The sequence below is a fragment of the Hyaena hyaena genome, unplaced genomic scaffold, assembly GCF_003009895.1.
Source record: "Hyaena hyaena isolate Hyena2069 unplaced genomic scaffold, ASM300989v1 scaffold_539, whole genome shotgun sequence".
Classification (NCBI taxonomy): Eukaryota; Metazoa; Chordata; class Mammalia; order Carnivora; family Hyaenidae; genus Hyaena; species Hyaena hyaena.
In genome coordinates, this window is record NW_024081169.1 from 1,048,169 (window position 1) to 1,055,667 (window position 7,499).

Below are 7,499 nucleotides of genomic sequence, written 5' to 3' on the forward strand. Positions count from 1 at the left end.
ACTTTGGGGATGAGCACTGAGTGTTATGTAGAAACTAATTTGACAATAAACTATTTGTAAAAAAAAAAAAAAAAAATTGCCTCCTAGAAGAAATGCAGAATTAGGCACTTACTTGTTCTTAGGTCTGTTCTCTCAGATCCAAGAGGCTACCAAACCCCTCAAAGACAGAGATCTTATATTGTCCATTTTGCCCCAGTTCCTAGCACAGTAGCACACATCAAGTGTACATAGTATATGCTTTGAATAAATGCTAAATGAGGGGCATATATATCTATATGAATTGGAGAGAGATGCCTAATTGTCTAGGTCTTTTAGAGAAACATATGCTGAATCGGTTAAATACTATAGATGTTGAGGACGAGATTCTGGGGGTACTTATCAAGCCTAAAGCCTAGGTTGAACTACTCCACACATGTACTCCACACATCTTCCCACATAACCCAGGAACCCAGAGATGTGTGATAAAATGTGTGTGGAAGCAAGAATTAAAAGGAAGATTTCTTTGCAAAATAATACCTTGCATTTGTGCAGTGCTTTAGGCTTTCCAGAACACTTTTAAGTATATTATCTTATTTGAGTCACAAAGCAGCCATGGGAAACAGCCAAACCAATCATTATTATACCCCATTTCATAGATGAAGAAACTGAGATAGAGTTTAAGTGCCTTGCCTGAAGTCAAGTAAGTAATTAATGACAACTGAGACAAAAACCCCTATTCCTGACTTCTTCTTCAGTCTCATTCTTCTGTCTCTTCCTAAAACATAGCAACAGTTATAAAGCACACCCTAAACAATCTTTAGTGTGGGTACCTCTGGGCAGAGAGCCAGAAGCTTGATCATATTGGTGAAGTCCACCATATTGGGACAAAACGAGCTAACTCACTGTAATTAAGAAGCTTAAGCGAGCGAATACATTCTTTGGTTTAAACACATCTTTTGAGAGCCTCCCCTCTGCAAAGCACATCCTTGGCTCTGTGGCAATACAGACAGGCATCAGACACAGCCCCTGTTCTCTGGACATTACAGTGCATTGAGGAAGGCCAACCCACAAACAACGTAACTACAGCAGAGGTAAAGTGTGGAGCTGTGGGAAAGTAGAGAGCATTGTGATTCATTCTAAGGCCACTTTCATTTCATCCTGTCCCCAGCCTACAAGATATGAATGAACTGGGGTGGCCTATACAGCTGGACTGTAAACAGTGTGAGCACAGGAAGTGTCTCTTATTCTTGTTTGTAAACCCCACAGTAGTTGGTTCTTGTCTTGCAGAGAGCACAGAGTAAGTGCACAATAAAGTCCTACATTCTTCTTTTTTTTAATGTTTTATTTATTTCTGAGAGAGAGAGAGAGAGAGAGGCAGCGTGAGCAGGGGAGGGTCAGAGAGAGAGGGAGACACAGAATCAGAAGCAGGCTCCAGGCTCTGAGCTAGCTGTCAGCGCAGAGCCCGATGCAGGGCTCTAAACCACGAACAGTGAGATCATGACCTGAGCCGAAGTTGGATGCTTAACAGACTGAGCCACCCAGGTGCCCCTGAAGTCCTACATTCTGAGAGGTCCACCAGGTTCAGTCAAACAGGACAAGTTCCAGAAGGTAGGAGCCAATCTCAAGATTCAAACGAGCTCTGAGAATTAGGAGCCAATCAGAAACTTCAACTAACTGTCTCTGCTCTGATTAAGGGTATAAATAATATAAGAAACTGTAATCTGAGCTTCTTGACATATTTTTACCCTTTTAGGAATGTGAGTGTCTCAATTTAATTGATGTCAAGGGGCTCCTGGATGGCTCAGTCGGTTAAGTGTCCGACTTCAACTCAGGTCATGAGCTCATGACCCCTGAGTCCAAGCCCCACATTGAGCCCTGTGCTGACAGCTCAGAGCCTGGAGCCTGCTTCAGACTCTGTGTCTCCCTCTCTCTGCCCCTCCCTTGCTTACACTTTGTCTCTCTCTCTCTCTCAAAAATAAATAAAAATTAAAAATTTTTAACTTATGGGGCGCCTGGGTGGCTTAGTTGGTTGAGCATCCGACTTTCGCTTGGGTCACGATCTCGCGGTTCGTGGGTTCGAGCCCCGCGTCGGGCTCTGTGCTGACTGACAGCTCAGAGCCTGGAGCCTATTTCAGACTCTGTATCTCCCTCTCTCTCTGACCCTCCCCTGCTCACGCTCTCTCTCTCTCTCTCTCTCTCTCCTAGAAATAAATAAAAATAAAAAAAAAATTTTTAACTTATGTCAAGAAGAGGAAATTTTAAGATTGTCCTTGTATAGGGGCACCTGAGTGGCTCAGTTGGTTAAGCATCCAACTTCAGCTCAGGTCATGATCTCGCGGTCTGTGGATTCAAGACCCGCATCAGTCTCTGCTGACAGCTCAGAGCCTGGAGCCTGTTTCAGATTCTGTGTCTCCCTCTCTCTCTCTGACCCTCCCCAGCTCATACTCTGTCTCTCTCTGTCTAAAAAGTAAATAAACGTTAAAAAAAAAAAAAAAGATTGTCCTTGTATAATGAACTGTTTGTGTGTTTGTACTACAGGATGAATGGTTCCTTAACTAGGAATCCCAAATTCTCTCCTGTCCATGAGATAAGCAGGTAAGCTAGTACAGGAATGCTCACTGTAGCATTACTTAACTTAAAATTTTCTTTTAAGTGCCCTATGCTAGGAGATATTATAGTTCAATTATTAAGTGGATGTACGCATTTTATATATAATGACACAAAATAAGGATTGACCTGTATGCACCGGTACATCTCCCCAAGTTCAAAAGCAGCAAAAATCTACAACTGTGTAATTATCAAACCACAGTATTGTTGGATGACTCGCAGTGCTTCAGTCACTAAAATGGTTATGCAACCATAGATATTTATGAAATGTTAAGGTGTTTGTTCCCAGAGAGAATTCAATTGTTTCTACCCAACATTCTTATATCCTTCCCTCACAATTAGCCAAGAAATTCTTGAGCAGTGAGGTCCAGACATACAGAAATTTTCCACCTTAAAGTCTGAAAAAAAATCTTCATTCTGAGTACAGATCGCATCGAACTCTCCTGAAGCAGAATAAAAGGGAGCGTTTCTTTATTTTGTGGAATTCAAAGTGGTTAACTAAGTATGCAGATGGGGGCATCACAAGTAAGGAATAGAAATCTCACTTTTAAAAGTGAACATAAAAAAATCTAAAGTAATTCATCAGGAGATAATTAATAGCTGGCAACAGGTATTTATAATGGAAGCGTACATGGCCTTAACGATAGGGTTCGCTTCTGAAAACATTCTAATTAAAAAGGGAAAGAGTAATTTTATAGGAAAGTACAAATCAGTGGTGTGTATGTGTGCTAATGTGTGCAGAGACAGAGGTGGTAATTGCTGGGCTCAGAGCAGGTATCTATTGCTGAAGGTAATGACCTTGTAAAATATACAAATAGGGTTTCGAACAAAGCTGAAAGTACATCATTATTACTCATGAATGTGGGGTGGAACGTAAAATTGGAATTCAGAAGGTGAGGGGTGGTTGTACTTGATCTGGATACCAACTTGGTTTTTAATCATTCTGATTTTTGCGAAGAATAGTGAAATAGGACTACTCTGCTCTCTGGCTCAGACGCCTGGTCTAAGCACTTTTCTTTCAAAACTTTGACTTTTCCCCTTTTATCCTACTTACTAAAAGTCTAAGCAAGAAAAGAAGAACAGATGCTAGCAAGACAGAATGGTTCCCACATTAAGATTTACATCTGAGTCTGGGAAAATACACCTCATTGCCCAGAAGGGCCCTGTGGACAGTTCACACCTCTGTTGGCTTCTTTTGCAAGATATGGTTACCTCAAAAGAACCTTCCTTAATTGAACTCTTATGGTCTGGAATACTGCCTGTCTGCAGATGACTATTGTTTAAAAGTATGTACGAAAAACAGCAGTTGGGGGTGTAGAACTTTTTTAAGTGGAGGAATGGGCAGCAGGAACACAGACTGGCTTATGTAAACGCCAAGTGCTGCAACGGGGAGACCCTTCAAGTTTCAAACAGCAAACTTGGAACATGCAGAAAGTGGTATAGTTCCTTACACGTCCTCTGCACAGGGTTTTGAGGAGAAAAGGGAAGTACGAAGATTTGAAAAGAAGAAAAACAGAAGAGTGGGAGAGGAAGGTGAAAGGGTGCTCTGGAGTAATATGCACCTGTTTAGAAGGGGGGAAGTAGAACAGACACGAGCAAAAGAAGAACCAACATGGAGTTCCTCCTTGCACATTTCCCTCTTCCCTCCTGAAGGCCTGGAGTAAACCCAGAGCCTTGCTCTATTGGTGACAGACAACCACCCTGAGGACACTTCTCTGAATTCCCTCCAAAGAATTAAAAGCTTCCCCAATGCAAATCAGTTTTCTCTATCATAAATATTTATGGATGATAATAACATTAGTCACATTAATAATGATAATGGCAAGAAATATTAGTGGAGTGCCTACCGTGTGTTGGGCACTATATTAAGCTTCGCCTGCTCTATCATTTGTAATGGCCCAACCAACTCATGAGTACGTATTATTATTCCCATTTCACAGGCAGAAAATGAAACCCAGAAGTTGACCAAGGGCATGCAGCTGCTAAGCAGTGGCACAGCCCAGGTCCACCTGACCACCTCAAGTGCCATATGTGACTTCTGCAAACTCCGTCTGCCAGTCCGCAGGTCTCTGAGGGCACAGCCCTTTGGCTCCACCCATTGTTTAGACTACTTGCCTAAGCATGGAGTAGTCGTCCACTAATTGTTTATTGTAAGCCTGGCCTCCCAAGTTCACTGAAACAAGGGCTTGATCACATCCCTCCTTTGTGCTCCTACAGCAGGATGCCCAATCCACTTGCCAGCCTCTTCCAACCATGGGACAACTCAAGGACCTCATTTCCCTGCCACTGCCACTCAGAGGAAAGAAGCTCAGATAATTCTACAGGTTGGTTCCACACTACTTTTTTTATTTCTAAATTCTCTCTTCTAAACATACCAAATAAAAGACAAAGGCAGTAGGGAAAGAACCAATTCTATTTATTTCCATACTTTTATATAAATATATACATACTTTTAAAAATTTTTTAATGTTTATTTTTAAGAGACAGAGTGCGAGTAGGGGAGGGGCAGAGAGAGGGAGACACAGAATCCAAAGCAGGCTCCAGGCTCTGAGCTGTCAGCACAGAGCCCGATGCGGGGCTCGAACCCATGAATTGTAAGATCATGACCTGAGCTGAAGTCAGATGCTTGCCCGTCCGAGCCACACAGGTGCCCCTAAATATACACATATTTAAAAATTAAAGGAAAACCCCCTATAATACCATTGCCAATAACGTTTTGGTAGATTTTATTCAGGTGTTCCTTCCTATGCACCTTTCAAATAGTTGTGATCATGACATACATACAGGTTTTAGCCTGCCTTCTCAGCTAATTCATATAGATCATAGATCTTTTCCTGTGTTGCTACATAGTTGTCATATGTAATATTGTCATTGTCTGCATTATATTCCAGCACTGATGAAGCGTAGAACTCAAATGCTTTCTGCAGAGATAGCTCCCGCAGACAGTCCACCCACACCGCTTCCATTGCCAAAGATAGTGGAGTGAATGCGCGGGGCCTTTGGCAGCTGTAACAGACCAGCACCAAATACCCCTCCCCCACACTGCTGCTCTCTAACCTCACTACCCCACCCCCCACCTCTAAGACATGTGCAGACCTTTACCACTCTCCTCTGGCCTCTTTCCCTCTTTCTGTTCCCTGTTTCCTCCCCAGCAAAAGGCCTCACTTCCCGCTTCAATAAAGACATCTCTTAGCTCAAATATCCCCTCCCCTGTAAAACTGTCCCTAGCCTTCCCCAGTTTCTATACTGGCAGACCATCAAAGAACTCCCCCCAACCTCTCTCCCTTAACCTCACCACTTAGCTTTTATGTTCCCACCTTTCCTTCCTGCCCTATATCTCAGAGAAACGTCTTTCCTGTCTTCCAGTGCTACTCCTTCTTCATTCGCCATTGATTTCATCCCCTTCTGACTTTTCCAAGACCATCTCACCATTCAGTATCCATCTGCCCCCACCGTCACTGTCACTCATTTCTTCCCCTCTACTGGCTTAATCTCCTTAGCCAACAATTTTCTTCTGGCCTTAATGCACATGCATGTGCACACACACAATTACTTTCTATTGTTGGCTCAGACACATTTCTCTTTCCTTTCACTCATAAACCTCTTAAAAGAGTAGTTTCTCCCTTGCTGCTCTTACTTCCTCAACCCATTATAGCTTTCTGTTTCTACATTTATTGAGCATCTCCTATGTGAAAACAATGGAGAAATAGAGATGAACAAGGCTGCCCCTTCTTCCCAAGAGCTTCTAGCTAGTGGGGAAGACAGTAAACCAAACAAAATAACACAATAAAATAAATGCCATTGTAGAAATATGTGCAGCAGGATCCATAGAAGAGCTTCCTGGAGGAAATTGGAAAGACTTCCTAGGAAAGTGGCTTTTGAGTTAGGCCTTGAACAGTGCATTCAATATTGCCAGGTAGAGACTATCTATGCATATATTCAGAGAGAAAGAAAGAGAGAGAGAGTTGGGAGAGCCTACCACTGACAGAGGGAATGGTGTATGCAAAGGGCTGAGAAACCATGATGTTGACAAGTATTTAGGGCTTCAGCTCAGTTATTGGGAGAGTTGGCTCCTGGTGAGGACTGCTTAGAGCAGAGATGGAGAAAGATTTGTTCAGGCCAGTAGTTCTCAAACTTTGGCATGCATCGGAATCACCCAGAGGGCATGTGAAAATACAAATTGTGGTGCTCCGCTCCCAGAGTTTTGAGGTGGGGTATGGGATGAGCCTGGGTAATCTGCATTTCCAGCAAGTTCCCAGGTGATACTGATGCCTCTGGTCTGGAGACCACACTTTGAGAACCACTGGCTTAGTAACATGGTTTCTGCTTAAATGGAATTTATAAGTGGAATTACTTTTGGATGTCACCTGAGACCTTCAACTGCCAAATCCTTCACCATTTTCAGCATCTGACACAATTGATGATTTTCTTAACGGTTGCCCAACTTTCAGTCTCACCTTCCTTTATACATTCACTACACTGCATCCCACAAGACTGTCCAAAATGTAAGGATAACCCCAGCGCTCTGTACTTAAAACCCACCAGTGGCTCCCATTCCATATAGTAGCTAGAATCAGACTCCATAGGCTGACACAGAAAACTCTTAGCATTTGGGCCACAATTTACCTGCTCTATCTGCCCCTGTGTTACACAGCCAGTGTTTCAAGAACATCAAACCATAGGCCAGTCAGTCTCCAGATACGCTGTGTGCTCATGTGCTTTTCACCTCTACACATGCACTTTCCTTTGCCTTGGATATCTTTACTGCCTTCCCTCCTCCACCCTATCTTCCCCTTGATCTGTGGAATCTTAGCTCAAGGCCTAGGTCAAATGTCATCTCCTCTGTGAAGGCTTTTTCAGATTTGCTGTGCCTTTCCCCGAGTCCGTCTACCATTGGTTTCTGCATAGGATAA